General features: G+C 43.7%; 1 long non-coding RNA gene across 1 annotated transcript; it reads right to left on the minus strand.

Moving 5' to 3' along the window:
* Positions 1-1,109: 1,109 nt before the first annotated feature.
* Positions 1,110-16,738, minus strand: LOC117071438. The gene is made up of 4 exons (XR_004432296.1): positions 16,123-16,738; positions 11,945-12,008; positions 2,867-3,191; positions 1,110-1,640 (listed from the first exon to the last, which is right to left on the minus strand). It is a non-coding gene; the product is annotated as an uncharacterized LOC117071438 (long non-coding RNA).
* Between the last annotated feature and the right edge of the window lie 8,305 nt (positions 16,739-25,043).

The following is a 25,043-nucleotide window of genomic DNA, read 5'->3' on the forward strand; positions in this document are numbered from 1 at the left end:
TTCTCATCATCTCCTAGTGCCAGCAAACCTGAGAGATCACAGCTGCATGTGCATGTGTATGTGTTTTATCAGTTTCATAGTGGTTTTCATCATGGCTGATTTCTCTAAAGGCATATATTGATGTTCTTAATGATTAACTCTAATATGTGTAGACCAAGAGGGAAATATTTTCATGGATGACATTGTTTTTTCCTCATTCCCCATGGTTTTCATCAGCTCAGTATAATAATTTTTCTTCTCCACCTCTGATCTTCCTCCCAGAGCCACTGTGCCTTCTCCAGGTAGAAACAGCCTTCTATCTCATGACTGGCACCCTTCCTTGGTTCCTGTCATCTGTAGCCAGGTATGCTGGGTGCTGGAGAGAGCCCTGGAGTTGGAGTCAAAAGACTGCATGCAGTTGGAGCAGAGGATCTTCCCTCACAAGTTCTGCTGTGAGCTGAGTCATTTCACTTCTCTGGGCCCCAGATAGACCTTTGTAAAACTGAGTGGAGGTGAAGAGGTTGGATGATGTGGAATCTCTGTGATGGCTTGGAGCCATGAGTGTTCGTGACACTCCATGTCTGATTCTCCTCAAGGGGATCTTCATCACTTGTGGTCACATGTCCTGGTTTCCCCAGGAGCATCTACACATCTCACATGAGACTGGTTTTTAGTAAGTGCTCTCTGGTTGGTTTCTATAATGTAAGCTTCTCTTCATGTAGCTAAGAGATGATACTTTAAATGGATAAAAAGGGATATTTTTAAAGCTGCTTTCTCAAATTCATCCTGGCTGCCTTGCTATGGGACATGGCCCTGGAGCTGGCATTTCACTGTCTATTGACCATGCAACCTGGGGCAAAGGGCTTAATTTCAAACAACTCAGGTTGAGGAAGCAAATATCTCATTGGACTAAATGAGAGAGTCCTTGCCCAGAAGGAGCTGGGTGTTTCTTATCCTCATGCCACTGTGCTTCAGACTCCATCCTGACACTTCTCATTCTGTTCTGGACACCCTTAGACTCCCCTGAGGACAGACACCACATTACTCATCCATGGTGGTCATGCCCGCCCAAGACGGCAGCTCATCAACCACAGTTGACCAATAAAACCTCTGACTTTGCCTTTTTCCCCTCCTTTTCTCTTATGTCCCCTCTGAAGCCTGTTCTCTAACCTCTCTGGGAATTCTAATATCTCCTTCATGCTCTTTTTATTTAAAATGTTAGACTCAATGAGTTCCTTTGTTGATTTTAATTGATGAAACCCCAAACCAGAGACCAACACATGGTAGAGATATCTTTCTGGAGGCAAATGCCTGTGCTTGATTTACATTCAGGCTGGCTTAACACAACACCAGCTGGATGAAACATTTTTAAAAAGCTTTAAAAGATGCTATTTCAAAATGCCTAGACATTTGGATTCATTGGACGCAGCCAGGGTGTGGAGTGAGTTTTCTGGAGCTCAGATGCTTCTGACCTTTTTTTCAGGGAAAGGCCATGGTTAGAGTCACTTGTGGCCTTGTCTTCTCCGGTCACTAATTTTTCACTCCTCTTTTCCAAGACCTATTTCCCTGCCCTTCAATCATTTTTATTGCATTTCCCTGGCCCGTCTCCAGGTCTTGACATGTCTCTTAAAACGTAGAGGCCACAGACTGGGTAAGGAACCCTAATGAGGAAGGCAACAATATGGAGTCCATTAGAAGGATTGATTCCCGGCCCCTGCATCTGCTGCTAATTTACCCTAGCTTTTAAAGTCACGTCTAGGAGGCTCCCTTGCTTTGAGACCGTGGTCCTCAATAACCCATCATGCTTTCACTTCTGTGCCACTCATGGGCCTACTATTCTGCAGCACAGGCCTCCTTGCTTTGGTTTGGCTTCTGATCAGGCTGCCTTGTCTTGTATGTGTCTGCTTGGGTGAAGCTCTTCTATTTTTAAAGATCTGCCTGGAATTTAGTCTCACTTAACAATCTACAAACTTTTCATTGCTTTATCAAGCTCAGCAGCAAAAATGCTCAGTGCAGCTCCATACCTGGTGAGCCACACAGAGGGGGCTAGGCTCTCAAGCTCTATCCAGAGTGTGCAATCGTTGGGCTGTTCTGGCCCCGCACTAGCCACCCATCCCCACCCATCCAGAAGTGTTGCTGCAGGAATTATGTTCATTGGTTCGGGTAGAAAAACACAGCAGCCTCCACGACCTTAGTGACTGGTATGGAAGCAGCCACTGTGGATTTACAAAAAACAAATGGTGCAAAGTCTGCACTTGGCACTTTCTTATTCTAATATTCGATGAAAGCACAAGCGTGGCTTTGAACTCTCACTCAGGGAAGGCCTGTGTGTTTCAGGAAGGGGGCAGGTAAAGAGGGATTGCTTTACTGAATATTGTACAGAGTTCTCTCCTAAGTCACCCAAGGATGCTGCTTGGAGAATCCAGATGCTGTTTGAGGTGAGGGATTTCCTGAGTAGGTTGTCTCAGGAACAGTCAGGCCCAGGATAAGCCTCACCAACTCAGGGATACTGGATGCCGAGACTCCAGTCCAGAAGTCCTAGACCTCATCAACCCCTCTGGTCTTGTGCTAGCTGTGGGCCTTAGCCTTTACATTTGCTTCTAAAAAAAGAATTTTAAGTGCCTATTTCTTAAAGCCTTGTGAGGATTAAACAAAACAGTGGATGTTATAGGCTTTTGTATATTCTAAAGGATTCTATATTAAGAGGCAAAGGTTATATTATATAATTACATACATAATATATAATTACATATATAATGACATATATAATATATAATTACACACACACACACACACATATATAAGTTTAAATTAGGTTTGGTGGCACATAGGAAAAGAAAATCCCTACATCAAAAGGGCTTAGACACAATACAAATGTTTCTCTCACATGCAGGTGCAGCAGGTCCATAAATTCATCAGCTTCCCAGGCTGCTTCCAGCTTTGCTACATGTGGCCTCATCCTTACAACCCAAGATAGCTCCTAGGGCTCCAGCCATCACATCCTGGTACCAGAGTGCAAGATGACCGAAGGGGAGAAAAGAGAGCATGTGCTTGTCTTGTGAAGAGATTTCCTGGAAGTTACACAAAACATTTCTGTTTTCAGCTTGTTGACTAGAACATAGTCGTCTGTCATACTTAGTGTGGAGGGTGACCAAAGATGGAGTGTTTTGTCTGAATAGCATTGCATCCAGCCAGACATCGAGGGCAAGTAGCTGGAGGAAAGAGGAAGACAGACATTGTAGAGGAAGCTAGCAGTGACTTCCCCACAGATTATATCCTATTAATAAAAGTAAGAACATAATTTATGCCATGTGCCTGGGCCTCATAGGGCCATCACACCTCCATGAAGCAAAATGCTTGGCCCCACTCTGATTTGCTTTTGCCATCTCTGAAACAAGGATATTTTACTTCCCCATGTTTCCCAACTGTCCATCATTCAAATAATGCTTCTGCTGTGTAGCCATGTCTACAGCTGTGGTCAATGCTCCTCATCAATGTCCACTGTCTGTGTACCACTCACGTGATTTAATCAGTACATTTTCTTCCAGTGGATTCTCCCTTTAAGCCTCTTTCTTTCTTTCTCTCTCTCTCTCTCTTTCTCTCTGTCTATATATATATATATATACACACACACACACACAGCTAACATATATTTAGAAGCTTAAATATATATATATTCACTCTTTCTATATACATATAGAGAAATTGATATATATATCTATTTATATATATATATTATCTATTAGAAAAAAATATATATTTGTCTAACACTCCTGCACCACACACTGATCTTCCTCTTCAACAAACAGGAACGAGGCTTCAGGCACTGAACCTTGATCAGGTCACTACATCTGACCTGACATTAGGATACTTTTACTTAAGTTTCTAATGTATAAGTTACATACATTTATATACACACACACATATATAGATGTATATATTGAAAAAATATATTTATATATTGAAAATATATATATTTATATATTTAAATATTGAAATTTGTATATTGAAAAAATATATTCAGTTTATATATTGAAAATATATATATAGAGAGAGATTTATATATTGAAAAACCCAAGTAAAATAAAAATAAGAAAGTATCCTTAACATCAGGTCAGATGTAGTGACCTGATCAAGGTTCAGAGCCCGAAGCCTCGTTCCTGTTTGTTGAAGAGGAAGACCAGTGTGTGGTGTGGGGGTGTTAGAGAAATAGCACCAGCAAACTGGAACTTTCTTCTTGTCCTAATAAGCAGGACTGAAAATGTTCTCCCTATGTAATTTAATTTCTTTTAAAGTTAAAATGAAGTTGACTTAATTTGATGTCACGTCACCGTCCACTGAAGTTATCTCACTTTCCACAGTGATGCAGCCTCCATCTGTTAGGATTCATTCTACTCTACGATTTCCAATTTTCTAAGAAAGTTAGAAAACTTGCACTAAGTGTTTTAAAGGCATGATGCTTGTGCCTGTAAGTGAATTGGGCCCAAATACTGCCGTGCAGCCTCAGGCATTTTTCAAAGGGAATCCTGGCCTTTGGGGTTGTCATGAGGTGAAGAGTCCTGGATGGTCCCCTGATCTAGCTGTAAGGGAGCTGGTGAGAGCTTGAACTCAGACCAGGGAGAGGAGAAGGCCAGGTGTGGGGAGGTCCCTGCCAACAGGATGACCTGTTTCCATCAGAGCTGGAGGCTAAAGAGAAGGGCAAAGTTCCAGTTCAGAAGTAAGAGAACATCTCTTTTATTTATTTATTTATTTATTTTTTTATTATACTTTAAGTTCTAGGGTACATGTGCATGACGTTTATATCATGTATAACTCCCCAATGCAATCCCTCCCTCCTCCCCCCTCCCCATGATAGGCCCCAGTGTGTGATGTTCCCCTTCCCGAGTCCAGTGATCTCATTGTTCAGTTCCCACCTATGAGTGAGAACATGCGGTGTTTGGTTTTCTCTTCTTGTGGTAGTTTGCTAAGAATGATGGTTTCCAGCTGCATCCATGTCCCTACAAAGGATGCAAACTCATCCTTTTTTATGGCTGCATAGTATTCCATGGTGTATATGTGCCACATTTTCTTAATCCAGTCTGTCACAGATGGACATTTGGGTTGATTCCAAGTCTTTGCTATTGTGAATAGTGCCACAATAAACATACGTGTGCATGTGTCTTTGTAGTGGAGTAATTTATAATCCTTTGGGTATATACCCAGTAGTGGGATGGCTGGGTCATATGGTACATCTAGTTCTAGATCCTTGAGGAATCGCCATACTGTTTTCCATAATGGTTGAACTAGTTTACAATCCCACCAACAGTGTAAAAGTGTTCCTATTTCTCCACATCCTCTCCAACACCTGTTGTTTCCTGACTTCTTAATGATTGCCATTCTAACTGGTGTGAGATGGTATCTCATTGTGGTTTTGATTTGCATTTCTCTGATGGCGAGTGATGATGAGCATTTTTTCATGTGTCTGTTGGCGGTATGGATGTCTTCTTTTGAGAAATGTCTGTTCATATCCTTTCCCCACTTTTTGATGGGGTTGTTTGTTTTTTTCTTGTATATTTGTTTGAGTTCTTTGTAGATTCTGGATATTAGCCCTTTGTCAGATGAGTAGGTTGCAAAATTTTCTCCCATTCTGTAGGTTGCCTGTTCACTCTGATGGTAGTTTCTTTAGCCGTGCAAAAGCTCTTTAGTTTAATTAGATCCCATGTGTCAATTTTTGCTTTTGCTGCCGTTGCTTTTGGTGTTTTAGACATGAAGTCCTTGCCCATGCCTATGTCCTGAACGGTACTACCTAGATTTTCTTCTAGGGTTTTTATGGTATTAGGTCTAACATTTAAGTCTCTAATCCATCTTGAATTAATTTTCGTATAAGGGGTAAGGAAAGGATCCAGTTTCAGCTTTCTACTTATGGCTAGCCAATTTTCCCAGCACCATTTATTAAATAGGGAATCCTTTCCCCATTTCTTGTTTCTCTCAGGTTTGTCAAAGATCAGATGGCTGTAGATGTGTGGTATTATTTCTGAGGACTCTGTTCTGTTCCATTGGTCTATATCTCTGTTGTGGTACCAGTACCATGCTGTTTTGGTTACTGTAGCCTTGTAGTATAGTTTGAAGTCAGGTAGCGTGACGCCTCCAGCTTTGTCCTTTTGACTTAGGATTGTCTTGGCAATGCGGGCTCTTTTTTGGTTCCATATGAACTTTAAAGCCGTTTTTTTCAATTCTGTGAAGAAAGTCATTGGTAGCTTGATGGGGATGGCATTGAATCTATAAATCACCTTGGGCAGTATGGCCATTTTCACGATATTGATTCTTCCTATCCATGAGCATGGTATGTTCTTCCATTTGTTTGTGTCCTCTTTTATTTCACTGAGCAGTGGTTTGTAGTTCTCCTTGAAGAGGTCCTTTACATCCCTTGTAAGCTGGATTCCTAGGTATTTTATTCTCTTTGAAGCAATTGTGAATGGAAGTTCATTCCTGATTTGGCTCTCTGCTTGTCTGTTACTGGTGTATAAGAATGCTTGTGATTTTTGCACATTAATTTTGTATCCTGAGACTTTGCTGAAGTTGCTTATCAGCTTAAGGAGATTTTGGGCTGAGACGATGGGTTTTCTAAATATACAATCATGTCATCTGCAAACAGGGACAATTTGACTTCTTCTTTTCCTAACTGGATACCCTTAACACTATGTTGAATAGGAGTGGTGAGAGAGGGCATCCCTGTCTTGTGCCAGTTTTCAAAGGGAATTTTTCCAGTTTTTGCCCATTCAGTATGATATTAGCTGTGGTTTGTTATAAATAGCTCTTATTATTTTGAGGTACATTCCATCAATACCGAATTTATTGAGCGTTTTTAGCATAAAGGGCTGTTGAATTTTGTCAAAAGCCTTTTCTGCATCTATTGAGATAATCATGTGGTTCTTGTCCTTGGTTCTGTTTATATGCTGGATTACGTTTATTGATTTGTGAATGTTGAACCAGCCTTGCATCCCAGGGATGAAGCCCACTTGATCATGGTGGATAAGCTTTTTGATGTGCTGCTGAATCCGGTTTGCCAGTATTTTATTGAGGATTTTTGCATCGATGTTCATCAGGGATATTGGTCTAAAATTCTCTTTTTTTGTTGTGTCTCTGCCAGGCTTTGGTATCAGGATGGTGTTGGCCTCATAAAAAGAGTTAGGGAGGATTCCCTCTTTTTCTATTGATTGAAATAGTTTCAGAAGGAATGGTACCAGCTCCTCCTTGTACCTCTGGTAGAATTCAGCTGTGAATCCATCTGGTCCTGGACTTTTTTTGGTGGGTAGGCTATTAATTGTTGCCTCAATTTCAGAGCCTGCTATTGGTCTATTCAGGGATTCAACTTCTTCCTGGTTTAGTCTTGGGAGAGTGTAAGTGTCCAGGAATTATCCATTTCTTCTAGATTTTCTAGTTGATTTGCGTAGAGGCATTTATAGTATTCTCTGATGGTTGTTTGTATTTCTGTGGGGTCGGTGGTGATATCCCCTTTATCATTTTTTATTGCGTCTATTTGATTCCTCTCTCTTTTCTTCTTTATTAGTCTAGCTAGCGGTCTGTCAATTTTGTTGATCTTTTCAAAAACCAACTCCTGGATTCATTGATTTTTTGGAGGGTTTTTTGTGTCTCTATCTCCTTCAGTTCTGCTCTGATCTTAGTTATTTCTTGCCTTCTGCTAGCTTTTGAATGTGTTTGCTCTTGCCTCTCTAGTTCTTTTAATTGTGATGTTAGAGTGTCAATTTTGGATCTCTCCTGCTTTCTCTTGTGGGCATTTAGTGCTATAAATTTCCCTCTACACACTGCTTTAAATGTGTCCCAGAGATTCTGGTATGTTGTATCTTTGTTCTCATTGGTTTCAAAGAACATCTTTATTTCTGCTTTCATTTCGTTATGTACCCAGTAGTCATTCAGGAGCAGGTTGTTCAGTTTCCATGTAGTTGAGCGGTTTTGATTGAGTTTCTTAGTCCTGAGTTCTAGTTTGATTGCACTGTGGTCTGAGAGACAGTTTGTTATAATTTCTGTTCTTGTACATTTGCTGAGGAGTGCTTTACTTCCAATTATGTGGTCAATTTTGGAATAAGTGCGATGTGGTGCTGAGAAGAATGTATATTCTGTTGATTTGGGGTGGAGAGTTCTATAGATGTCTATTAGGTCCGCTTGGTGCAGAGATGAGTTCAATTCCTGGATATCCTTGTTAACTTTCTGTCTCGTTGATCTGTCTAATGTTGACAGTGGAGTGTTGAAGTCTCCCATTATTATTGTATGGGAGTCTAAGTCTCTTTGTAGGTCTCTAAGGACTTGCTTTATGAATCTGGGTGCTCCTGTATTGGGTGCATAGATATTTAGGAGAGTTAGCTCTTCCTGTTGAATTGATCCCTTTACCATTATGTAATGGCCTTCTTTGTCTCTTTTGATCTTTGATGGTTTAAAGTCTGTTTTATCAGAGACTAGGATTGCAACCCCTGCTTTTTTTTGGTCTCCATTTGCTTGGTAGATCTTCCTCCATCCCTTTATTTTGAGCCTATGTATGTCTCTGCATGTGAGATGGGTCTCCTGAATACAGCAGACTGATGGGTCTTGACTCTTTATCCAGTTTGCCAGTCTGTGTCTTTTAATTGGAGCATTTAGTCCATTTACATTTAAGGTTAATATTGTTATGTGTGAACTTGATCCTGTCATTATGATATTAACTGGTTATTTTGCTCGTTAGTTGATGCAGTTTCTTCCTAGCCTCGATGGTCTTTACATTTTGGCATGTTTTTGCAATGGCTGGTACCGGTTGCTCCTTTCCATGTTTAGGGCTTCCTTCAGGGTCTCTTGTAAGGCAGGCCTGGTGGTGACAAAATCTCTAAGCATTTGCTTATCTGTAAAGGATTTTATTTCTCCTTCACTGATGAAGCTTAGTTTGGCTGGATATGAAATTCTGGGTTTAAAATTCTTTTCTTTAAGAACGTTGAATATTGGCCCCCACTCTCTTCTGGCTTGGAGAGTTTCTGCCGAGAGATCTGCTGTTATTCTGATGGGCTTCCCTTTGTGGGTAACCCGACCTTTCTCTCTGGCTGCCCTTAAGATTTTTTCCTTCATTTCAACTTTGGTGAATCTGGCAATTATGTGTCTTGGAGTTGCTCTTCTGGAGGAGTATCTTTGTGGCATTCTCTGTATTTCCTGAATTTGAATGTTGGCCTGCCCTACTAGGTTGGGGAAGTTCTCCTGGATGATATCCTGAAGAGTGTTTTCCAAGTTGGTTCCATTTTCCCCCTCACTTTCAGGCACCCCAATCAGACGTAGATTTGGTCTTTTTACATAATCCCATACTTCTTGCAGGCTTTGTTCATTTCTTTTTCTTCTTTTTTCTTTTGGTTTCTCTTCTCGCTTCATTAATTCATTTGATCCTCAATCGCTGATACTCTTTCTTCCAGTTGATCGAGTCGGTTACTGAAGCTTGTGCATTTGTCACGTATTTCTTGTGTCATGGTTTTCATCTCTGTCATTTTGTTTATGATCTTCTCTGCATTAATTAGTCTAGCTGTCAATTCTTCCACTTTTTTTTCAAGATTTTTAGTTTCTTTGCGCTGGGTACGTAATTCCTCCTTTAGCTCTGAGAGGTTTGATGGACTGAAGCCTTCTTCTCTCATCTCGTCAAAGTCATTCTCTGACCAGCTTTGATCCATTGCTGGCGATGGGCTGCGCTCCTTTGCAGGGGGAGATGCGCTCTTATTTTTTGAATTTCCAGCTTTTCTGCCCTGCTTCTTCCCCATCTTTGTGGTTTTATCTGTCTCTGGTCTTTGATGATGGTGACGTACTGATGGGGTTTTGGTATAGGTGTCCTTCCTGTTTGATAGTTTTCCGTCTGACAGTCAGAAGGACTGTCTGTTGGTCTGTTGGAGATTGCTTGAGGTCCACTCCAGACCCTGTTTGCCTGGGTATCAGCAGCAGAGGTTGCCGAAGATAGAATATTGCTGAACAGTGAGTGTACCTGTCTGATTCTTTCTTTGGAAGTTTCCTCTCAGGGGTGACTCCACCCTGTGAGGTGGGGTGTCAGACTGCCCCTAGTGGGGGATGACTCCCATCTAGGCTACTCAGGGGTCAGGGACCCACCTGAGCAGGCAGTCTGTCCGTTCTCAGATCTCAACCTCCGCGTTAGGAGATCCACGGCTCTCCCCAAAGCTGTCGGACAGAGTCGTTCGCGTCTGCACCGGCCTCCGCTCTTTCCCCTGTTGGACTGCAGCTGTGCGCTGTCCGCAGAGGTAGAGTCTACAGAGACAGGCAGGCTTCCTTGAGCTGCTGTGAGCTCCACCCAGTTCGAGCTTCCCAGCGGCTTTGTTTACCTACTTAAGCCTCAGCAATGGCGGGCGCCCCTCCCCCAGCCTCGCTGCTGCCTTGCGGATAGATCACCGCAGACGGCTGTGTTAGCAGTGAGGGAGGCTCAGTGGGCGTGGGACCCTCCCGGCCAGGTGTGGGATATATTCTCCTGGTGTGCCTGTTTCCTTAAAGCGCAGTATTGGGGTGGGAGTTACCCGATTTTCCAGGTGTTGTGTGTCTCAGTTCCCCCGGCTAGGAAAAGGGATTCCCTTCCCCCTTGCGCTTCCAGATGAGGCGATGCCTCGCCCTGCTTCAGCTCATGCTGGTCAGGCTGCAGCAGCTGACCAGCACCGATTGTCCGGCACTCCCTAGAGAGATGACCCCAGTACCTCAGTTGAAAATGCAGAAATCACCGGTCTTCTGTGTCGCTCGCGCTGGGAGTTGGAGACTGGAGCTGTTCCTATTCGGCCATCTTGCTCCGCCCTGAGAACATCTCTTGAAGGTCAAAGACTGCCCTGAGATACTGTTGCTGCAGCAAGGCTCCCTGTAGCCCCTGCGTGGCTGCCTCCCACTGTCAGCCACTTCCCCATATGGACCCTCACAGACTGAACAAATCTGAGTGACCTCAGAGATGCCTGAAGGCACCTAGCTCTGTTTATTTCATGGCACATTTTAAAGAGCCCCAGGAACTGGAGATAGAGCCCACTGGGAGGGGAGTCTGTTTGGACACTGTTTTCTTCATTTTCATCTTCTGTGTATTACTCTTCTAGTTGATCTTTTCTAGTACTTAAAAGTAGCTATTGGTCTCCCTGTCAAATCCAGTAAGAAACAGGGATCCCCCAAGCACTTGGGTAAGGAAGTTCATTGTTGGTTAAGACCTGAGTTGCCAAGAAACTCAGACACAGATCCATGAACCTTTTTACATGTGGGGATTGGTGTAATTGACTTAACTGGCTCGATGCTGATTCACAGCACCTTCAGGGAAGAATCTTACTGGAGTTCCACCTCAATGTGTGCATTGGGATGGGCTGTAGGAGGGTGCCTTAGGGGCAGATGCAGTGATGTGTTGGAAGCATGGGGTAGGGGTATCCCTGTGGGGCCAAGAGACATTGAGTCCATGTGGGGGAGGGGTGTTGGGGCCATGTAGGGTAACAGGAGGATGAACGGGGTGAGAGGTAGAGCTTCGTAGCTAAGGACACTAGCATTTGGTGCATGGGACATAATGTTCACATATGGTGAGGCAGATCTAGATTCGGGAACATGCCTGTGGTACGTGCTGCCTTGCACAGGGGAAGGAAGAAGTGAGAGAGAAGATGGTGGGTGGAGAGAAGAATGAGGCTGAGGCCAGGCACAGCCCCTCCTGTCAGCCTTATCTAAGAGAAACACATGGCCCTACAGCGAGGACCCTGCAGTGGGCACCCACAGTGGTGCTACCATGGTGCCTGCTCTGCATAGCCCACTTGCCCTGGAGCCAGGGCCAACACATTTGGGAAAGGCTGGATTCCATGAGCTTCTTGACTGATACTCTTTTCCAGCTTTACCTGCTTACGTGCTTCCTAGATCTCCAAGAATTACAGCACACGGACAGCCTCAGGGTCTGTGCTTTTTTCTGGGACACCTGACACTTGAACACAGTTAAAATAAAGCATTTGCTCACCTCTGAGAGGACCCCACTTTTCATTTATTCATTCACTCATACATTTGCTGAGCACCAACTCTGTCTGCACCAGGGAAATAACAAAAGAGAAAATTTTTATCTTTCTCCTCAAAAACTCCCATTTTCAAAGAACTCTTAAATGTATGACTAAAAATAAGTGGATAAGTGGAACAGGAGCTAATAAAATTCCAAGGGCATTTTCCAGGGTAGTTCAGAGGAGAGAGGTCACCTTTGCTGGGGACTGGCCAGAGATTCTGCAGAGGACCAACAAGGAGTGGGTATGGGGACTCATCTAGGAGGAGAGAGGAGCAATTAAGAGAAAGTCATGGGTATGTCACTGGGGCAGGCAGAAGCATGGAAGCTTGCAGATCATCAAGTTGCCCAATGTGGCTGGAGCCCAGACGGGTTGGATGGTAGGAGATGATGCTGCACAACTGCCTGGAACTGGCTTCTAGCAGCGTGGGGGCCTGTGCAAGGGAAGCTGAGCATTACCCAGCAGGTCAGCTGTTTCCAGTAGTATTAGTCTGTTCTCATACTGCAATAAAGAAATACCTGCGACTGGGTAATTTATAACGAAAAGAGGTTTAATTTGCTCACAATACTGTAGGCTGTACAGGAAGCATGGCTGGGGAGGCCTCAGGAAACTTACAATCATGGCAGAAGGCAAAAGGGAAGCCTGCATGTCTCACACGGCTGCAGCAGGAGGGAGAGAGAAAAGGGGGAGGTACTACACGCTTTTAAACAACCAGATGTTGTGATAACTCACTATCATGAGAATAGCACCAAAGGGGAAATCCACGACCATGATCCAGTCACCTCCCACCAGGCCCCTCCTCCAACACTGAGGATTATAATTTGACATGAGATTAGAGAAGGGACATAAACCCAAACCATATCATTCTACCCCTTGCCCCTCCCAAATCTCATGTCCTTCTCACATTTCAAAATACTATCATGCCTTCTTAACCTTCCCTCATAGTCTTAATTCATTCCAACATTAACTCAAAAGTCCAAAGTCTGAAGTCATCTGAGACAAGGCTAGTCCCTTCTACCTATGAGCTTGTAACAATCAAAAACAAGTTAATTACTTCCAAGATACAGTGGGGGTATAAGAATTGGGTAAATACTCCTTTTCCCAAAGGGAACACAAGTGAACTTTGTGGTGATGGTACTCCTAGGCATCTTGATTGCGGTGGTAGTTACAGGAAGCTAAATACGAGCTGAAACTACACACACAGACACACACACACACACACACACAAATACACTGCATGTGCATACAAATTTTGAATTATACCAATGTCAGTATCCTGGTTTTTATATTGAAATATCAGGAGAAGCTGGGTAAAGGTACAGGAGACCTCTCTGTACACTTTTTTTTTGCAAATTCCTATGAATATTTATTTCAAAATAAAGTTTTAAAAACTGTGTGGCCTCCTGTGTGGGAGACGAGCCAGTGCCAGATATGCCTGTGATGGAGTGGGGTGCTCAATTAAGTGGGCTGCAGGTACAAGTGGAATTCTCTAACTCAGCTTTATCCTGGAGCACAGCTGAGGTTTTGTTCCATCTCTGATTCCTGTGACATATTTCTCAAATCATTCAAATTCTTAGTTGAGGAAAGGGCTGTGATTAAATGTCAGTCTCTGAAAACCCAGCTCCATGGACCTCAGGCCTTTAGAGTAGGAACCAGTTCTGCAGAGAAACTTGAATTATACCTTTGTAATTCCTGAACATCGGAGTCTGGACCCACAAACAGGGTTGGCTCACGAGGGGGTAAAAACTTTCTCAGGGAATGAAAAAGTTTTGGACAGGACGTCCCAAAAAGCCCATGGTGTCCTCTGATTTGACCAAATCCTTTAGAATAAATAATACTTTAGCTGCCCCTGGAAACAGCCAGAAAAAAAAAAAAAAAAAAAAAAGAGCAGTTATAGAAAATGGTGAGATTAAGAAAAAAAGCACTGAGAAGCCAGGTACCTCCTGGGATAATAAAAATGCAGTAACACACAAAAATCACATTCTGCTTTAGAATCATATTTTTATCAGCAAATATGACATCTCTTATCTGTTTTAAATTAGAAAAATCAACTCTGCAAGTGAAGGTTTGAAGCTCTTGTGTTGCAGGGTCAAACCTCACTTTAAACTTGGTCGGCCCCCCAGTGGAACTTGCAAAAGGAGCTGGAGAAATCTCTTAGAATTCTGAGAGGCCCATGGGAGGGATGCATGTTTTCTCACTCTTGTTATTATTGTTGGTACCAGTCTGAACACCTTGATCTCGAAGCAATTTGTCGGAGCCCTGGTTCTCCCACCATCTGTCTACATGCCAATTGTCTTGGCAAGATTTACATATGAAGCAAATCCAATTAAATGAAGAGACTGCCCCTGGCAGCTCAAAGCATTTCTAACACAGGAAGGCCATGCTCTGGAATCCAGCGGGCATTCTCAAATCGCGGCTGATTATCAGGTACTTCATCAAACAATCTCCAGTTTGCCAGCAAACCACAGGCTGACAAGACAAAGGCAGGGGTCAGTGTGATTCTAAGATGGTGCTTCAATGTTCGTATTTCATTCATGACAAGCATTGCATGTATGAGGAGTACAGTTTCCTTAGGAATTCAAGAGTAATTTGAACCATTCAATCTCCAGAACCAAAATAACACAAATAAGAGCAAGGGAGATACAAGGTTTCCCAAAGAACTTTCTTTTTCTCAGAAGGTTGATAGGAGTTTGAATTACAGTCTGAAAGGATTAAGCGACATAACTTTCAATTTCCCATTCATCCAGGAAACCCTGTCTCTTCATCCAGCACAATTCAGAAAACTTAAAACTGGCCAAATGTGTCTAACTAAAAATGAAGGCTGGACACAATGGCTCATGCCTATAATCCCAGCATTTTGGCAGGCCAAGGCGGGAGGATCACTTCAGCCCAGGAGTTAGAGACCAGTCTAGAGAATATAGGAAAACCCTGTTTCTACTAAAAACTAAAGTAAAATACATTGTGGGTGTGGTGGTGAGTGCCTGTCGTCCCAGCTACTCGAGAGGCTGAGGTGGGAGGATTACTTGAGCCCAGGAGTTTGAGGCTGCAGTGAGCTATGACTGAGTCACTGCACTCCGGCCTGAACAACAGAGGGAGACTGTCTCATAAAAATTAAAAATACAAAAATAAAAATAGGGCCAGGCACGGTGGCTCATGCCTGTAGTCCCAGCACTTTGGAAGGCTGAGGCAGGCAGATCATGAGGTCAACAGATTGAAACCATCCTGGCCAATATGGTGAAAACCCATCTCTACAAAAAATACAAAAATTAGCCGGGCATGGTGGTGCACACCTGTAGTCCCACCTACTCAGGAGGCTGAGGCAGGAGAATCGCTTGAACCCAGGAGGCGGAGGTTGCAGTGAGCCGAGATTGGGCGCACTCCAGCCTAGCGACAGAGTGAGACTCTGTCTCAAAAAAAAAAAAGATTAATAAAAATAAAAATAAAAATAAAAATAAAGAGCTTTGTGAAGATCAGGCCCCCAGGGACCCGCTGGGATGCTGACTTGGTGAGGCACATGTAGGTGGGGGTGACTTTGGATGTACTGGTGTTTGCAGAAGTGAGCAGCCACCATTCCTTCCAAGTTGACCTTCTGGGGCTCAGGGTCTCCAGCTAGTGGCTGTCAGGGGTGCTTCAGAGCTCCCTGAGAAATGGAAGCTCTCACTCTGGGAGCGGGGCCTGTGTGTTCCTTCGCGGGTGGCCATTGTAGACGGGCTTGCAAGCCTTGTGAGGGCCCTGTGGTTTCTGGGCCTACAGATTCCTCTTCCTTGCTATGAGCCTGCACCCCCAAGAGATACCTCACGTGCCTCAGGCCCCACTCAGGGAAAGCAGGTACCAGCCTCAGCTTCCTCCCTGCTGGGTTGAAAGGCAAGGTCTGAGCCTAAGCCACCAGCGGCACCTTCGTGCGTCCCACTCAAGAGTTATTTGAAGCGAATGAGCCACAGAAGCAGAAATGCCTGTGTTCCTGATTGTTTATTAATGGGGCACAGCAGGAAGTCCGTTTCCATCTGGAATTATTAGCACCACCAGTTGCCACTCTCTTTTCCCCTCAGGGAACTGTTTAAGACCCAGGATCAAGCCAGTGCGCATTCCAGGGCCAGGCTAAAAGCAGCAACAAATAGCAGAGAAAAAAATTATATAGTCTTACCAGTCACCACCACGCAGCTGGGCTGGGAATCCATGAAGACGAAGTGGGAGCTCGCGCTACGCTTCCTGGGTCAGGCGGCAGCTCGGTGGCCTGGCTCTGCGCCCTCTGCAGGCCTGGCCGCGTGCTGGCCATGGGGCCGCTATGGAGCGGGAGCCCAACTCCTCCTGGCCGCCGGGCTTCTGTAGCGTTCTGGGCCCCGAAAGGCCAAGGATCTGGGGGAGAGTGTTAAGGCGATGCCCCTTGAAAGCAGAACTATGAAGCTTAGGACAGCGGGTCGGAGCGCCAGCAGGGACTTTCTGCTGGGTCTGGGTCAGTTTGTTGTTCGGGATGGTTCAAAGGTGAGCTAAGGGTTTGGCCACCACCTGTCCCGGTTTGCCTGGGATGGAGGGGTGTCTGGGACGGGACACTAGAATGTGCTCAAAGGGGTGCTGTCCTGGGCACTGTGGGCTACCCTGTACGTCATTTATTTAGAACTTATTTTTTCCTCTTTAGTAATCCCCGCTCCCTGCCAGAGCCCCTCATTGTGTTTGGCCATTATGATTTGGTAAAATTTGATTGCTCTGGAAACTGATTCCACAAAATATGTGAGATGTGAGCAGAAAAAAGAAAAAAAAGAAAAGAGAAAGAAAACAAAACCATAGATGAATCTTATGGCACCTGCCTTTAAAATATTGATTGCAAGCACCGCTGCCTGGGAACTGTGGGTCCTCAGGGAAGTTAACCTCTGTGCTCAGGTTTCCTGTTTTGAGAAATGAGGATCACAGCACCGGATCATGTATGGATTCTTTCTGTGTCCCAGGCACTGTCCCCAGCTTCATCAGCCCTGAGGGACAGAGGCTTGCCACCTAGTTAGTGTCTGTGCAGGCTTGGTAGCTCTGCGCTCACCATCCTGTGTTCTGCCTGCGAAAAGTGCTTGTTTGACACTCTGCTGGACTCCTTAAATGTGCCACTGACAGTGAGCCACAGCCGTGGCATGCCACCTGGCTGTGCAGACAGTCCTCTTTTTGTGTCAGAATAACCGAAAAAACTAACATTTGGGGCTATCTCCTCTATTGAAGAAGCTGTGTTATACAACATTTTGATCTTTCAGAGAATACTATTTAAAAACAAAAGAAAACAGAACAAACTTTTGGCCAAGTGCATTGGCTCATGCCTTTAGTTTTAGCATTTTGAGAGACCAAGGTGGGAGGATAGCTTGAGGCCAGGGAGTTCAAGATCAACCTGGGCAACATGGCAAGACTGCGTCAATTAAATTTTTTAAAAAGTGATGTGTGCCCATAGTCCTGGCTACTCGGGAGGTTGAGGCGGGAGGATCACTTGAGCCCAGTCAGGCATAACTGCACCTCTGCACCCTACGCTGGGTGACAAAGCGATACCCTGTCTCTAAAAATATTCTTAAAAACTTTTTTTTTCTTAAGTAAAAATACTATTTTTCAAAAGCTATATAATAAGAGGAAGAAGAGCCACAATTATCTGTCCCCATCTAGGCCTGGGTAGGAGAAGCTCCCTTCAGGGAAGCAGGCAGAGCCTCTCAAGCACCGTGCGGCCTCTAGAAAGCTCAGTGTGACAGCAGGACCACGTGGCTGCATCTTCTGAATTGTCCTCCTGATATAAAGCGCTCCCTTTTAATCGGGATCACCTCCAGGGATTAGACCCCACTTGATGGCTTTCTGGGATTCTGAACCAGGCTCAGTTCCCTTTAATTGGCTCCTGGTGTGGGCTGCAGGCTTCTTTATAGCCAAGAACAGGTGGGAAGTGCCATTTGCTCCCACTGGTCTCCCACTCCCTGCCCTGAGAAGCTGGGGCCCACCTTGTGTTGAGTGAGATGCAGAGGACTTTGGACTTCGCCTCATTTCATGGAAGTTACCCAGTTTCTCACATTCCCTGAGGCACTTGTGGACTTGGTCTCAACCTCCTCTGGTGAGCAGCTCTCCTGGCTCCTATCACTTACCTAGTTCCATCATGGGGGCTTGGCTTCCCCTGCACAGTTAAAGGAAGAGATTGGGCCATTAAGAAATGCCCACATTTGGTGTTTTTGTTTGTTTGTTTGTTTTTGAGATGTAGTCTAGCTCTGTCACCCAGGCTGGAGTGCAGTGGCGTGATCTCAGCTCACTGCAACCTCTGCCTCCCCGGTTCAAGCAATTCTCTGCCTCAGCCTCCCGAGTAGCTGGGGTTATAGGCACCTGCCACCACTCCTGGCTATGTTTTATGTTTTTTGTAGAGACAGGGTTTGACCATCTTTGTCAGGCTGGTCTTGAACTCCTGACCTCATGATCCACCTGTCTTGGCCTCCCAAAGTGCTGTGATTACAGGCATGAGCCACTGCGCCTGGCCAGAAATGCCCACATTTGTAAACTTGGTTGCTGCTAGGGTCCAACTCCGCTGTCAGCATTCACCGATGAGGTCTGGGAATGGGAACCTGTGTTTAAGCAGACTCCCTAAGTGCTAAGACTGCCCGTCTTTAACCATACTACTTTTCTGATAACAAAGCTGAAATTTTCATCATTACTTTTTTTTTTGATTTGACATGAGCTGTTCTTATTTTAACTAAACTGGAATGTGTCCTGGAGTTTTCACTTTCCTGTAATTCTCTTATTTTTTTTCTGTTCTGAAACTTTCTCTAATTTTGAAATTAATAGAAAAAGAAAACAACAGATATAAAATACTTTACTTAGTCACAGTGATATGTCTATTTGTGTATTCATTCACCTCTCCTCTCCCCACACGAGAAACCCCTAGCACAGTCCTACATTCTGGAATGAAAATAGCTCCGAGAAGTATGGATTTTGAGGTTCAACATCTGCACTTTTATTTCTTTTTTCATTGTAAAAACAAATGGTCTCTAAAAATTGATGTCAAATACAGTCTTCAGGCCGATGAAATACAGTAAGCCTGAGAACGAATAAGGCAACTAAATGGAGCTGTTTTATTTAACAGAAAGCACAGTGATCTTCCTTACAAGCTAGATTCCCGAGAGGAAAATGTTTGTAATCAGATTTGACTCTAGGATTAAGAGGGCAAGGTGCCCTCTTAGGAGGGTCTTTGAGACAGAGTCTTACTCTGTGGCCCAAGCTGGAGTGCAGTGGTGTAATCTTGGTTCATTGCAACCTCCACCTCCCAGTTCAAGCGATTCTCGTGCCTCAGCCTCCTGAGTAGCTGGGATTACAGGTGCGCACCACCACACCCAGCTAATTTTAGTAGAAACAGGGTTTCACCATGTTGGCCAGGCTGGTCTCAAACTCCTGACCTCAAGTGATCTGCTTGCCTCAGCCTCCTAAAGTGCTGGTATTATAGGCGTGAGCCACTACACCCAGCCCACGTTGCAGGCTTTGTGGGCCAGTTGCAACTTGGCTGTTGCAGTGTGAAAGCAGCAATAGATAATATGTAAGTGAACGGGTGTGACTGAATTCCAATAATTATTTATAGATGCTGAATTTTGAATTTAATATAATGCTGATGTGACATGAAATAGTCTTCACTGGATTTTTTCAGCTATTTACAAGTGTCGGAACTATTCTTAGCTCTTAGGCTGTACAAAAACGGGCAATGGGCTAAATTGGGGTTGTGAGCTGTCATTTGTAAAATCTTGCACTCTTTTAGGGGACATGATATGGCTGTTGATATGCTGACCTTATGGTATCTAACTAACAAATATTCAATTAAATGAGTAAATAGATTATAATTAAAATGGAAACAAGAACTAAAAGAGATTCTGAATATTTCATCAAAAAACCTATTGCTTTCCCTTTTTTGTTAGGTTCATCCAGTGTTAAGTTAGAAGATCAATCTGAGTAGGCACGGCCAACATTTTTGTTTTCAAAATTATACTATTTATGATGTGTACTAGGAATTAACTAACAGAAGCAGTTAGTACAATTAATTTTTTACAAGTAATTATTTTACAAACAATTTTTTCCTAGTACAATTAATTTGTTAAAAATTTGGTAAGAACATTCTCCCACCCCCCACCACTCCAACCGGGATGTGAATTTGCTGATTGTTCAAGGTGGGATCTGGCTGCTGTGCCCAGGTAGGTTAGGAACCTGAAACTCTAATTCATCTTCTTGGAGGTACTGGACACTGTACATTCATGTTTTTAAACTTTATACTGAAGCATGCTTCTCAAATGCTTACACCATTTACTTTTTAAAATTAAAAACTTGAGGCCGGGTGCGGTGGTTCATGCCTGTAATCCCAGCACTTTGAGAGGCTGAGGCAGGCAGATCACTTGAGGTCAGGAGTTCAAGACCAGCCTGGCCAACATGGTGAAACCCCATCTCTACAAAAAAATACAAAAAATAACCAGGTTTGGTGGCAGGCGCCTATAGTCCCAGCTACTCAGGAGGCTGAGGCAGAAGAATTGCTTGAGCCCAAGAGGCAGACGTTGCGGTGAGCCAAGATTGTGCCATTGCACTCCAGCCAGGTGACAGACAGAGTGAGACTCCATCTCAATCAATGAATCAATCAATAAAATTAAAAACTTGAAGCCAGGCATGGTGGCATGCTCCTGTATTCCCAACTACATAGGAGTTTCTCCCAGCTGATGGGAGAAGATCACTTAAGCCTGGGAGGTCAAGGCTGCGGTGAGCTATGATCTTTCCACTCCAGCCTGGATGACAGGGCAAGACCCTGTCTCTAAAAATGAAAAAAATAAAAAATAAAAATGAAAAAGACGAGACTTTTATAACTTTCTGAAACAACCATTCAAAATGGTTTTAAAACCATCAAGAAATTGGTTTGCTGCGATCATCTTCAACATCCCGTAGGAAACTGATATTGAAGATACTGGAATTTACAGCTTCACCTGTGGATTCTGAATTAAAAGTTTTGAAAATGAATGTTTTAAAATTCTTGGCAGGGTCAAGTGTGGTGGTTTGCGCCTATAATCCCAGCACTTTCGGCAGCTGAGGCAGATGGATCACTTGAGGTCAGGAGTTCGAGACCAGCCTAGCCAACATCATGAAACCCCATCACTATTAAAAATACAATAATTAGCTGGGTGTAGGGGCGCACACCTGTAGTCCCAGCTACCTGGGAGGCTGAGGCAGGAGAATTGTTTCAACCAGGGAGGCAGAGGTTGCAGTGAGCCGCGATGGCACGACTGCACTCCAGCCTGGGTGACAGAGCCAGATTCCGTCTAAAAAATAAAAAATAAAAAATAAAATTCCTGGCAGTTTTCTATGATATATCACAAGGTGATATTTCTGTTACATTTTGTAAAGAGAAGGACTTGTCTTTATTTTTCTTCTGTCTTATATTTTTCCCTTATATTTTTGCTAAGTCTTGATCACTTTTTTTTTGGGACTACAGCTCCTTGACTGCAAAGTAACAACTGTTGCAAAAGGAAGTTTTCTACTTGTTAAAAGCCAGTAGCTTGTTAGCCCTGTTGTTTAAATACTGGATTTTTCTTTCAAATTTCACAAATATCTTAGGAATGACTGGAACATTTGTGTTATTAACACTGAGGAAATTCTTGGTAGACAAACGAGGCCAGATGGAGGGTGCAGCAGAGAGCTTAATATCCTCTTGTAATGGAAGGAGCGGGGACCATACTAAAACATGCTCCAGGCCTTCCAGGGGCCCCTATTTTCCAGTATACACATATAAGAGGCATTTTTCTTTTTTCCTTGATTGGGGCCAAGAGTAATTTTTGTGTCAGAAGTGAGTGCTAAGTGGCTGAGTAGGTTTGAGGAAGGCTTAGAGATCCAACTTATAGACAATTCGATTATAATATTTATGATCATTGATTTTTAAAAATTACTGGACCTCTTAAAAATGGTTGGATATGAGACTGGTATATACTGAAGCTAATAGCTTTCTCTCTCTTTTTTTTTTTTTTTTTTTTTTTGAGACAGAGTCTCGCTCTGCCCCCAGGCTGGAGTGCAGTGGGCCGGATCTCAGCTCACTGCAAGCTCCGCCTCCCGGGTTCACGCCATTCTCCTGCCTCAGCCTCTCGAGTAGCTGGGACTACAGGCGCCCGCCACCTCGCCCAGCTAATTTTTTTGTATTTTTAGTAGAGACGGGGTTTCACCGTGTTAGCCAGGATGGTTTCGATCTCCTGACCTCGTGATTCGCCCGTCTCGGCCTCCCAAAGTGCTGGGATTACAGGCTTGAGCCACCGCGCCCTGCCGTAGCTTTCTCTTTTTAAAGCGATAGTGTCTGGGCTGGAGTTGGAGTGCAGTGGCACTATCAGAGCTCACTGCATCCTCAAACTCCTGGGTTCAAGCGATCCTCCCACCTCAGCCTTCTGTGTAGCTGGGACCACAGGTGTGTGCCACCATGCTTGGCTAATTTCTTAATTTTTTCTTTTTTGTAGAGATGGAGTCTTGCTATGTTGCTCAGGCTGGTCTTGAACTCTTGGCCTCAAGCGATCCTCCTCCCTTGGCCTCCCAAAGTGTTGGGATTACAGGTGGGAGCCACCTCTCAGGGCCTAAGAGTTTTCTTATATATCAGATAACTAACTCTAATGTAATTGGAGAAAAGAAAGAGCCCATCCGCAATACCCTTCAAATATCAGAAATCTCTAGGAATAAACCTGGCAAGAAATGTATGAGATCCCTTTGTGGAAAGCTGTGAAACTGGCAGGGTACAGTGGCTCACGCCAGTAATCTCAGCACTTTGGGAGACCAAGGCAGGTGAATCACCTGAGGTCAGTGGTTCCAGACAAGCCTGGCCAACATGGTGAAACCCAAAAAATACAAAAATTAGCCGGGCATGGTGGTTCATGCCTGTAATTCTAGTTATTTGGGAGGCTGAGGCAGGAGAATCGCTTGAACCCAAGAGGCGGAGGTTACAGTGAGCTGAGATCACAGCATTGCACTGCAGCCTAGGCAACAAGAGTGAAACTCGGTCTCAAAAACAAAAATAAAACAAAAAAACACAAAAAAAAGAAAAAGAAAAGAAAACTGGAACTTTAGGAAAAAAATACATAGAAAACCCAAATAAACCAAAGGATGCTATGTTCTATAATGGGAAGATTCAAAACTTTAAAAATGTTAATGCAAACCAATGTTAAAGACTAGATGCAACTGGCTTGCCTTCCCGGATATCCAAATATGTGCTAAAAGTTAGGGTAATTAAAATAGTGCAGTATTGTTGTAGAATCAAAAAAACTGCTAAACAGCTAGAATGTATATGAGAATTTAATATATGGTTAAAGAGATAATTCAAATTAGTAACGGAAAGAATATACCATTTAATGGTGTGGGAACCATGAGATATAGTTAGATCCATTCCTTATGCTATATAGGTCAGTAAATTCTGATTGTATTAAAATTCAAATCTGAAAATCAAGACAGTAAAAATACTGGAGGTAAATTTAGAAGAATTATTTTCTAGTTTTGGAGTAGTTTCAAGTTAGTCATGTGAGACACAAAACTCAGACTAAAAGGAAAAGAGGAGGTATTTGACTAATATTTACTTTGGAAATAGGAGTTGAATGAGAAGCAGGGAACTTTTCAGTTCATTATTCTTTATTTATACTGTATACATGCACACACACACACACACACATTTTAAAGGAACTGTGCAGGCACTATACATGTAATTTTTTTTTTTTTTTTTGAGACGGAGTCTCGCCCTGTTGCCCAGGTTGGAGTGCAGTGGCGCAATCTTGGCTCACTGCAAGCCCCGCTTCCTGGGTTCACGCCATTCTCCTGCCTCTGCCTCTGGAGTGGCTGGGAGTACAGGTGCCCACCAGCACTCCCGGCTAATTTTTTTGTATTTTTAGTAGACACGGGCTTTCACCGTGTTAGCCAGGATGGTCTCTATCTCCTGACTGACCATGTTAGCCAGGATGGTCTTTATCTCCTGACCTGGTGATCCACCCTCCTCGGCCTCCCAAAGTGCTGGGATTACAGGCGTAAGCCACTGCGGTCGGCCCTATATATGTAATTTTTTAAAAACAAGAGAACTTTAAAAAATGTAACAAAAACATGCACCAAAAAATGTATACTTCATACCTTGAAGAAATATATTTTACATTTTTACAGCAGACATTAATGAACCTTTAGTCCTGTGTGCCTGTGGCTGAGTGCCACAATTACTACTTGAGCCCATAACAACGACAGTTATTACTGTTACTACTTGAGACCGTCACTACGACAGTTATTACTCTTACTACTTGAAACCGTCATTATAAGACTGAACGAAGGAACAAACGTAGAAATGAACTGTTATAAAGGAAGGGGAAACGGGGAAGAAGAAGGGAGCACCCTGCTTCTAGTGGGCAAAGGCAGCCCCCCTGAGCTTCCACAGCCCTTCGTATTTATTGGGTAGAATGAGCAGGGAGGAGGCAGTAAGATTGGTCAGTTGCTTCATTGATCACAAGTTCCCATTACTAACAGGCTTCAATTATGTCTAATCATAAAAACACTTGTGCCTGGGTCGTGAATGCCCTCAGCAGTCCTTCTGGGCGGCAGACACAGTTTGTCAGTTTGCCAGCACCCTGCTCTCATGAGAAAGTTTGCTGCTTACTCACATGACTTCCAGTGGTATAATGAGTTGAACGTGACCCTCAATCTTTGATCACGACCCTCAATCTTTCGGCCTCTAAGAGCTGCCGGCGGGCGAGGGGAGGGGGGAGGTGCCAGCCTGCTGAGGCCTTTGGGTTCCTAGGCTTCTGACATTTTAAAACCACCACTGCATTCTACCTCTCCTTGGATAACACCCTGAAACAGGTCAAGGAGAAATACAGGAGAAAAAATTACCTGCTATTGTGTATTTCTATTTCAAATGAATACCAGCTGAACATTTACTAAATAACATTGTTAGGTATCAGCAAAAGCAGGCTTATAATAGTTGGGTGAGGACAGGGAAAGACTTTGAAATGGGCAGAAAAGATTACTGGATGTTCTGCAGGTTCAGTGTGCTTTGGCCTATTTTTCAACTGTGTAAATTTCGGCTGCTGCTGCCTTGCCCTC

Source organism: Trachypithecus francoisi, unplaced genomic scaffold (assembly GCF_009764315.1).
Source record: "Trachypithecus francoisi isolate TF-2019V2 unplaced genomic scaffold, Tfra_2.0 Lachesis_group3, whole genome shotgun sequence".
Taxonomy (NCBI): domain Eukaryota; kingdom Metazoa; phylum Chordata; class Mammalia; order Primates; family Cercopithecidae; genus Trachypithecus; species Trachypithecus francoisi.